This window comes from Abramis brama (genome assembly GCF_963993115.1).
Source record: "Abramis brama genome assembly, chromosome: 3".
NCBI classification, from domain to species: domain Eukaryota; kingdom Metazoa; phylum Chordata; class Actinopteri; order Cypriniformes; family Leuciscidae; genus Abramis; species Abramis brama.
Window position 1 is genome coordinate 46,040,280 of NC_139965.1, and position 10,767 is coordinate 46,051,046.

General features: G+C 36.3%; 2 long non-coding RNA genes across 3 annotated transcripts; one reads left to right on the plus strand and one right to left on the minus strand.

Annotated features, from left to right (window-relative positions):
• Positions 1-2,076: 2,076 nt before the first annotated feature.
• Positions 2,077-4,497, minus strand: LOC311079731. Of its 2 annotated transcripts, XR_014605440.1 has the most exons (9): positions 4,352-4,497; positions 4,067-4,115; positions 3,895-3,963; positions 3,709-3,790; positions 3,581-3,614; positions 3,411-3,497; positions 3,104-3,268; positions 2,885-2,942; positions 2,077-2,791 (listed from the first exon to the last, which is right to left on the minus strand). It is a non-coding gene; the product is annotated as an uncharacterized lncRNA (long non-coding RNA). The 2 variants fall into 2 exon arrangements; XR_014605441.1 differs by lacking the exons at positions 2,077-2,791; positions 2,885-2,942 and having other exon boundaries at positions 4,288-4,491.
• Positions 4,498-7,604: 3,107 nt separating this feature from the next.
• Positions 7,605-10,380, plus strand: LOC311078579. Its single transcript, XR_014605212.1, has 4 exons — positions 7,605-7,736; positions 9,223-9,269; positions 9,380-9,445; positions 9,998-10,380. It is a non-coding gene; the product is annotated as an uncharacterized lncRNA (long non-coding RNA).
• The last annotated feature ends 387 nt before the right edge of the window (positions 10,381-10,767 follow it).

The window sequence follows — 10,767 nt, forward strand, 5'->3', positions numbered from 1 at the left end:
ATGTTCAAGGAGTCTGAGACGCAGCGCATCGTGTTGTTTTCTTTATTTTTTAAAGGTCATTTGTAGTCATTTTGAATGTAGACAAATAAAAATATAAATTTTACTGCTTCGAATGACAGAGTATTAAAAGACAGAATATTAAGTTATTTCCCCTGCTGAGCAACAAATCCAAGTGATGGCGCTGGCGCATTGCTCGCCCACACAACATCTAGGCTATTATCAGTTCACTTCTGGCATTGCTAACTTGACATCGCAGCCTATTCATTATTAAAATAAAACACAGTCAACCAAATATATAAAAATTATTCTGCTTAATTTAATTGGTCTTTTGTACAATATAAAGGCTGTGCTGCACAGTCCTACTTGCTATTATTCCAAACTCATTTCCCTTGCTGTGAAGATGATGATTTTAGCATATACGTGTATATTGGGACTTGACTGAAGTACGAAGCCTTCTTTACATTACTAGTTAGCATCCAAATGTTACATTGCAAATGGAAACCTTGGACCGAATGAGAGATGCGCGAAACCAATGTCTGTACAGTTTCAGTTTCAATAAAGGACATAATAGGCTATTATTATAAGTTATTAGGTTAGGCTATATTTTTATGGAGCTTAAAATATGACAATATGATTTGAATTTGAATTGTGTAAATTTGAATTATTTACAAGTGAAATCTAACAAAACTGAATTTTAGGTGGTAGTTTAAATAGTTCTGAATTTGATTTTTTTTAAACGAATATTTAACATTTGAAATTTAACAAATTGAAATGTTTTTATGGCTGAATTTTATAGACCTGTATTTTCAAACAGCTAGTTTTTTTTTGTTCTGAATTCGTATACTGCAAATATTCAGTTTAAAAAAATACAGATTCAAGTTTTCAAGATGAAGAAATTTGGAACTTCAAATTCAGTTTTCTAAAATTCAAGTTCAAAAATTCAAGTTCAAAAATTCAGATCTTACAGAAAGTAGGTCACAGGTCATCCACAGGGAAGAGTAAAGGATCTCAGATAAGTCAAACAGAGCATTTTGGCTGCACTGTTTTCTGCCGCAAACGCGGTGGTGGTTCAAGATAATCCATGTATCTTTCGTTCAGTCGTTTTTTTATTTAATATTAAGAGTAGAAAAATGAGAAAACAGCTTGAGTATTAGATTTCTAATATAATAATAGTCCGCTGCAGCAGTTGCACGGAGCTTACAAAACGCCTGTATTGCAACTATAGGCTACATTTAATTTTCTCATCAAACAACTAGACTAACGAATGGCTCGGTACAACAGAAGAGCCTAGAAAGGGCTTTTTCTCTGTGTAGACCAGCAGTTGGTCTGAATTTGCTATAACCTATAGCCTATTTTCTGGACTGTATAGGCTAAAGTCACGTTTTATCATGAAACGCTGTGATTTATTCCAAAGTGACTCAGGCATTTAACGTTAAATAATCTAAATGTTGACTTTCAAAAGTAGGCGCGCCAAGAAGGCTATTCTCTGTATTTTGGTTCATTTTTGGTGTGTGCCAGAAAGATCTAAAGAGACTGAGACACACTAAAGCAGCACATCATGTTGTTTTATTTATTTTTCAATGACATGATATTTTGTAGTCATTTTGAATACACAAATAAAAATATACATTTTACTGTTTCGAATGATGTCATATTATCTGTATGACTATAAATAACAGAGTATTAAGTTATTTCCCAGCAGTGGAACAAATCCAAGAGATGGCGCTCGTGCATCGCGCTCTCACACAACATCCCAGATAGCAATGAGTCGGCGGACCACCGTCGGTGCTCCGGCGGCAGTATAAGCGGCAGAATGGCGACATCGCAAACACGTTGGACGGCGCACTGCCGGCGGCAGCCGCTTTTTAAAAGCGGCAGCCGCCTTCCTACCGCCTTCGTTCCGCGGCCGGCCCGCGGGCCAACCACCGTTCCGCCGCCTTTATATTGCAGGCGGCCCTTCCGCGGCCCGCCGGAGGCAAGCGCTATTTTCGAGCGATCAGCCGCCGCTTATTCTGGCTATATATATATATAGCATGCAGTTTATCAAGAATAATGATTGCTCAAACCAGACAAATATCCATTTGCCATTTTTATTCCACTTCAAAGTACAGTAACTGTATTTTAAACAAGATGTGTCAGATCACTGAAACATAACAGAAAAATATATAAATCAATATACTAACATGCAGGTTTCTAATTAAATTTTGGTTAAAAATAAAAAATAAAATCAGCCTTAGAAGCAAATTACAACTCTTACAATAATTGTTCATATAAAGAGGACAGCTCTAGGGTGAAACAAATTACCAGTAAACATTATGACAATTAAAGAGAATACTTGATACCAAATAATGTGCAGGATACCAAATAAATCAAAGTATGACATCACATTTACAAGCCATTTCTAACAATAGGATAAGTGGTAGTAATTTATAGTAAAGCTCTGGAGTAGAATAGACCATTATAACTGCAATGCTGACCTGTGGCACAAGGACTTACAAGCATTATTTGAAAAAAGAAAAAAAAGAAAGTAATTTCCACAGTGAGTGAGTATAGTGTGACACTTCTGACTTCTTTAGGGGTCTTGATGTTACTGACTGCAAGATAAAGAAAGGATTCCAGTTGTCAGTGATTCTGGGGTTTCAGTAGTCAGCCCAAGTGGTCGGCTGTGGGTCCCTCTCAGCTGTGCGGTGCCTTTTTCTGCCTTCACGGTCAGATGCTCCTTTCAGGTAACGTGAAACATTAACCTAGACCGCATCAGTGGCATCCTGGGTTGCTGAGTTCATCCGGATGGCTAATTTAGAAAATACAGATCTGTCATTTCATTTGAATTGCATGAGGCCATACACATCTACTTAAAATATAATTAAAAAAATATTCAACTTACTTTGAACAATGGTCTAAAGGAACATGTCTCTAAAACATGCTTTATCCCCTACACCAAGCTGAAAATCCAAAAAAGTGTTACAAATTACATTTCTCTGAAGCTTCTCATAAATAAATTAAAAATGTGAAAGGCTAAGGATTCAGACTGTAATATATGCAGTATACAATCTTAAATTTTACTTTTTAGATTACTCTACGGCGTTATAATCAGCAAACTTACAAGTTGTTCCTGGAGCTTTTTATCCTGCTTCAAACTGTTGTCAAGAACCGGCAAATCTTCCTGGGTGTGTAGGGGGAGTAACAGATCCCCTGACAGGAGTAACTCCAACAGACACAACATCGCCAAACTCTGCAAGACGTCACAGCATAAGGGTCTGATCTGCACCTACAGGGTTTCCCAGAATAAAATAGTCAGTCCTGGTCCCTCAACTACTAAACTATGACATTTATATCTAGGTCTACTACATGTACAGGTAGCCCCAGTGGGAATTAAACCAACAACCACAGGTGCTGTTTGCAAGTTGAACCTGATTGCCCAGTGCAAGCAAACGTCTTCAACATTGTTTGTTGAACTTGCTTCACCTACTCTTGAAGTAAGCCGCTGTCATCCGAAGCTACAAAATGAAAGGCATATGGTAATTTTGGACTTACATCACACACAAAAAAGTACAATTTAAGAAACAGGGCAAGTTCTCACCTGCTCGTGCATTGCTTTCCCTCAGGGCTTGGTTCTACATTTAAAAAATAAAATAAAACAAACAACTAAAGGCACTATTTTCAATACTGTTAAAACACTGGACATTAAGACATAGGGCTAGAATATACCTTCACAGCTGAAAACTTCATGCTTGACATGAGATGTCATTGGAGTACAAGGGCCAACAATAGATCAATGACTTTCTCCCTCCTATTGATAATCATTGACATGTAAAAATATGTTTGAAGTTATTGCATACATTTAATGAATTGGACTTAAATTTAACACTTAGTTAAGCGCAACGTATTACATACCTCCATAGTTTTCACCCATATGCTGCAAGGGTAAATTTGCTGCCGGGGGTGTAAAGCTTAGTACTTGAGCTGGGGGAGCAAACATAACAGCTTTCATTTCAATGCAGAGTATTGCATATTCAGTAATGAAACAATAATTGAACTGTGCAAGAGAATGGAATGTACAACACACCTCAACACCTTTCATCCAGAAACTGCTGCAGCGAATCCCATCAAGTGTCCTAGTGAAAAACAGATTATGATTAAAGGATTCATCATCTTAAAGTCAGCATGAAATCAAATTTTACTATTTGTATTTTTATATGTAATATTGTAGTGTTTATGTAAATGATTCATCTGTGCACTTTTTTTATTTATTCATGTACCCTTATAATCTTTAATCAAATACGTTACCCTTCCCTCCCCCCTCGAAATGACTTCTCTTCCGGTCATGAGCAATGGCGTGAGGGCGTACTACCTGTAGCTAGATACATTTCAACATGAAACGTTAGAACATGCTTGAACTCAGTGTGTAAAAAAGGTGTGTAAAAAAGGTGAAACAGCATGTGGTAGCGATCACTGTAATTCTCTTCACTTGGAAATACGTCACAACACTACGAAGGTACTGAAACCGTGTGACGAGACGAGTAAATCTGCTTCAGTTTTTTAGGTGCTGCCCCTTTCGACCGGTGGAGGTACTTCTCTGTTTGTGCTTTAACACTTTCTTAAACATTTGTACAGGTCGCAAAACTCGCAATTGCAAACTGCAAAGTAATCCCTTATACATGTAAAAGGTAAAATAAATTAAAAATTGAGCTTGTAAAACAATGAAAGACATAACCACAATTTCCTGGAGTGACAGAGAGACAAAATATTTCTAAATATTTCACTTTATCCTTCAGGTCAAAACAGGGATTTTCATGTTTCTCATAGACATTACCATGGTTGCAAATTAATAAAAAAAAATATAAAGCAAACCCAAGATTTTGGCCAAGTTGCAGATATCGTTCACTGTTCACTGATTTCAAGCATTGGTGAAAAATCTAACTTCATCCATTTATTCTGCTAAATTGTTCATACCATGAATTAAATATTTATTTTAAAAACTAATCAGAATCAGAAAGATATTTATTGCCAAGTAAGTTTTACAAAAGGAATTCTTTTTGGTCTATTGGTGCATCTCAAATTGTGCATAAGAAATGTAAAGAATTGTCACCTTAAGTGAATAAAATAATTCTATATATTTTACATATCTGCTATCGCTTCAGAGTTTCAAAGTAATTTAAATGTAATTTCCTAAACCTTATCATGGAATCAGAGTCAAATCTGTTAACCCCTAATGGCTTTGAAGCAACAACAACAACAAAAATTGATATAATTCACATAATAATTATAATCGCTTTAAATGTGAAAAGTAGTTAAAATGCTGTCAGTTTCACTCATGGCTGGTCGATTTCAAAGCGACTTGCCGCCAGCCAGCCGCGGTTCATTTAGACGGCGGCAGCCGTCAGAGAGAATGAAGTCGGCGGCCCGGCGGCTGTTCGCCGGTGGCATCTCGCAAGAAATGGGAGTGACGTATTCGGCGGCAAACGTTTCATCTCCGCCAGCGGGGCGCACCTATAGCCGACAGCTTGGGGCCGGCGGCAAAAAGAAGCCGTGCAGATATTTTTTGCTATCTGGGATAGTAGGCTATCAGTTCTGGCGTTACTTCATATCGCAGACTGTTCATTATCAAAATGAAACACAGTCAACCAAACATATAAAAAGTTATTCTGCCTAATTTAATTGGTCTGCATACAATATAAAGGGCAAGCTGTGCCACACACAGTCCTACTTGTTATTCCAAACATGTCCCTTGCTGTGAATATGCTGATTTAGCCTATACGTGTATTTTGGGACTCGACTGAAGTATGAAGCCTTCTTTATATTAATAGTTAGCACGTTACGTTGCAAATATGAAAACTTTTGACTGAATGAGAGATGCGCGACCGTTTCGATTTAAATAAATTTGTTTAGGCTTGGCGTTTAAAATAGGCTAAATGTTGTTTGTAATAAAGGGCACAGTATAGGCTATTTTTATAGTCTATGTAGCCTATATTATTTTATTATACATGGCTACTTATTTTTCATTCTTGTTGTTTTCTGCATTCATTTGTCATACACTAAGGGAAAGTAAAATAGGCAACACATAGCCTACATGTTAATAGTGTTTATCATGTAAATGTTGTTTATTTACAGGTCTTTTACACTATTGCGGAATATTAAAATGTTTTTGTTTTTTTATGATGCGTTTCTCTCTCAACATGATCCGGTGTGACTTGCACTCATGTGCATGCGACTTATTTTCTGGCAAATACGGTCAGTTAAATTTTTTCGCTGTATTATTACAAAATGCATAGAGTGGAGACCATTCGGGCAAAACAAACAAACAAACAAACATATTGTGTTCATTACCCCCACACACATTTGGGCTTAATCACTGTTATTATTAGGAAATGTATTTAGGTGTAGAAATCAGTTATGTTTATTTATAAATATGAACGTACCTCGCATCTCCCGGACACTAGCCGTTAGTCTACTTCTTTGGCCTATTTTTTTTAGCTGGCCGTTCTCAAAATCTGTGTGGAAAAGCTGCGGAGCGCGGAGAGAACGCACAATGGCTTTGCTTTGGAAGTTTTTTTTTTTTTTTTTTTTGGAAGTTTAGTTGCCAGAGAAAATAACACACCGTTTTGTTTAACATCAATTGATACTCAATATTAATTAAATACATAAATATAATGTCAGAGAATGCACAAAGCGCATTTTCAGATGTAAATTATAATACATTTTAATAAAACACACAAGGCCTACATCATAAAACTCAGAAGATTATGTATTTTAATATATTATATTATAATACAAATAAAAAGGCGTCATACTTCAGTCGAGTCCCAAAATACACGTAGCCTATAGGCTAAATCAGCGTATTTACAGCAAGGGAAATGTTTGGAATAACAAGTAGGACTGTGCGGCACAGCTATGGAGGTAGATTTGTGTCTTTATTATTCAATCAAAAAAAAGGTTGCTTCAATCAAAAAATATATTTTCAATCAAAAAAACCCGTTTCAATCAAAGAAAAAAAGTGTTTGAATGCAAAAATATATTTGAGACTCAAAAAAATGCATTTGAACACTATTTTTTTTTGCTTGAAAATGTTTTTTTTGATAGAAGTGAAGGTTTTTTTGTTTGAAGCAACTTTTTTGATTGAAGTATTGTTGTTTTGTGTTTGGGCCATATTATGGGTAGGACATTTGTGTCTTTATAATTCAATCAAAAAAGAAGTTGCTTCAAACAAACAAAACATATTTTCAATAAAAAAATCACTTCAATCAAAAAATAAACCTTTTCAATCATAGAAAAAATGTTTTTGAATGCAAAAAAATATTTGAGACTCAAAAAATTGCACTTGAACACTTTTTTTTTGATTGAAAATGTTTTCTTTGATTGAAGTAATCTTTTTTGTGTTTGGACCATGTTATGGGTAGGACATTTGTGTCTTAATTATTCAATCCCAAAAAAGTTGCTTCAATCAAAAAAAAAACATTTTCAATCAAAGAAAAAACTGTTTAAATGCAAAAAAAAAAAAAATCATTTGAAGTGTTTTTTTTTATTGAACTTTCTTTTTTTTTGAATGAAGTGAAAAAAGTTTTGAAGTCGTTTTTTTTTAAAATCATTTTGACACAAACGTACCGCAGTGGGGGCGGGTGCTTCCCCATTGGTCAGACATGTTTGAGTGACAAGTGTCTACACCAACGACGTCTTTCTGACAAGCAAGTCATGGTCGCCACTCGCCAGCGAGCCAGGAAGCAGTGGTGGAGTTGTTGGTAAGTAGATAAAACCGTATTAAAATGATTGGTGTCACGTTATTAGCCTACTCTGTTTGATATTTCGATTAAACATACAGCTTGCTAACTTAGCTCACGTTGACTAATTTGTGTGATGGTGTTAGATATCTGACGCCTCATATTGTCAGGCAGGCTAGCAGGGTGCGCTAACGGCTAATTGAATTGTTTATTTCACTTAAGTAACGTTACAGAGGCTTGCTATGTGCTTGTGCTATATTGTGTTATAATACGTAACGTCATTAGTGGTCAAACAACAGTCCACAGGCCAACTGTTGCCCACAGCGCTGCCTGTTTAGCAGCAACAGGTCATGCAGAGCCTGAGTCTATCTTCTCACACAGCCCACAGGATTACAGCTATTTGACCGTCCCGCTCTCTCTCTCGCTCACGGGTAGTGGTCTCCCCACCATCACAGTCAAATGCTCGCAGACACAGAGGCAGATGCTGTTATTTTGAGAGCGGGGCTTACATATGCCGTCCCGTACGGAAAATAATGTTGCATACCACCGGTAACATGAATATATATTCCGTTGCTCGGTGCGCAAACTAGCTGTGTCAGGCATTATTTATAAGTAGCCTAATGTCCTGCACAACTCCACATGGAAAACTGGCAGTTCAATGAAGTGATGCTTATTGTCTGACATAGTGTACAAGTAGTTACTAGCTTAAAGTATTGTGCCAATAATGATCCTTCTGGTAAATTTGGCATTCAGTTGAGACACAAAAGCTCTTAGTTTAATGAAAATCCTTGGAAAAGAAGACAAGATGGTTTGTTTAATTAGTATTCATTTATTTAGATTTCTAATATCATATAGTATTGTCCTGTCAACCCATTACAAGTCTTGCCTTATTCAGTGTTGATTTATTGACATGTTTATGTAAGATGTTTTATTAGAAGGTGTGTGAGTGAAAGTTGTCTGAAGTTGTATTTTTCTATTTTATTGCAATGCTGATTGATAATGTAGGACTCTGGTCCTGGCTTGGCCTAAGTTTTGGTGTCTCTAAATGCTGTGCTCTGTAGGCATGACACATTAATTTCTTTATGTGATACTTTATTTTTTGCATCAAATTATTTGAAGTATTGATAAGCAGTATTGATATCGATACAGGTATTGCTGCACTCTCAATTATAACTGCTCAATAGTGTCGTATGGTTACTTTTATTATACAAGCCATCAATTTTGATGGCTTGTTAGTGTAACCGTTAAGCATAATGGCATTAATGCTATATATAGCGTACATTTAGCCAGATTTTTTTTTTTTTTTTTTTTAAAGTAGCTAACTAGCTAAAGCCTTAAGTAGCTGAAATTAAGTTGTCTCATGTCTCTGTCTGCAGCAACACACACACACACACACACACACACACACACACACAGACAACGATAGCTACCTACATTAACTGCAACATCTTTCCAGGCAGCAGATGGACTAATTGTTTTTCCTGTTGATCAAATTATGTTTTTTTAGGCCAAGAACTCCACTAAAACTTTTTGGAACAGGATTGCTTAATAAAGGTAAGAATGGATGGGTAGATTTTATTTATGGTTTTGCTCTTTTTATGTGTCCGGTGTATTGTAGGTCATAACCATTTTCACAACAGCCATCTTTTCTCCCTCCCATTTAGAAAGACCAATACTACACATCACCTCTTGTGCATGTCTTCATGGCAAGGCGATTATCACATACTCAGGTTACACTCCACTTGCTGTTAACTGGATTCACACTTTTTAATCTTTTTAAAAAAATATATATATATATATTAGTCTTTTTAGACTCTACCTGCTTCATCTAAAGTGATTGATGGTGTTATTGTTGATAACAGTGGTTAACTTAGGATCTAATCTCTCATCCCAGTATGACGAGCAGGCAGCCACTTTTGGAGTTCAAAGGTTAAGGTCACTGTGATCTCACAAGGTGGTTTTAGTCTGAAGAATGTGATCTTTGGGATGGATTGATAAATTAGTCAAAATTAACCTAAATATTCACTTTCATATTTAAATTATATTCCTTCAGCCTTCACCACATGGGGTAAACAGAGGATGTTGGCCTAAATGGCAAACTGACTCTTGTTGCTGGAGGAATATACGTACATGGAAGTATTTTCAACAATCAACTTTCTCTAGCATAGTTTTTAGATAATAGAGGAAAAAAATATATCCATGGTAATGGTGTGAATGAACAGGGAGGTCAATACATAATTTTGTCATAGCATCACTTTTTTATTTCCCCCTCTTATATCCAGAGTTGCTGGTGAAATATTTGCAGTGAGCCTTGGCCAAGGTGGACCGCCTCCAAGCTTTCTTCAAGAGTGGTGTTACCAGTATCTGGTGACCGGGACACTGAAGGACATCACAAAAGAAAATGTGCATGATGCAGAGTTGTCCACATTAATTTTAATTAGTTTTGATGCAAAAAATAAAGTATCACATAAAGAAATTAATGTGTCATGCCTACAGAGCACAGCACCTAGAGACACCAAAACTTAGGCCAAGCCAGGACCAGAGTCCTACATTATCAATCAGCATTGCAATAAAATAGAAAAATACAACTTCAGACAACTTTCACTCACACACCTTCTAATAAAACATCTTACATAAACATGTCAATAAATCAACACTGAATAAGGCAAGACTTGTAATGGGTTGACAGGACAATACTATATGATATTAGAAATCTAAATAAATGAATACTAATTAAACAAACCATCTTGTCTTCTTTTCCAAAGATTTTCATTAAACTAAGAGCTTTTGTGTCTCAACTGAATGCCAAATTTACCAGAAGGATCATTATTGGCACAATACTTTAAGCTAGTAACTACTTGTACACTATGTCAGACAATAAGCATCACTTCATTGAACTGCCAGTTTTCCATGTGGAGTTGTGCAGGACATTAGGCTACTTATAAATAATGCCTGACACAGCTAGTTTGCGCACCGAGCAACGGAATATATATTCATGTTACCGGTGGTATGCAACATTATTTTCCGTACGGGACGGCATATGTAAGCCCCG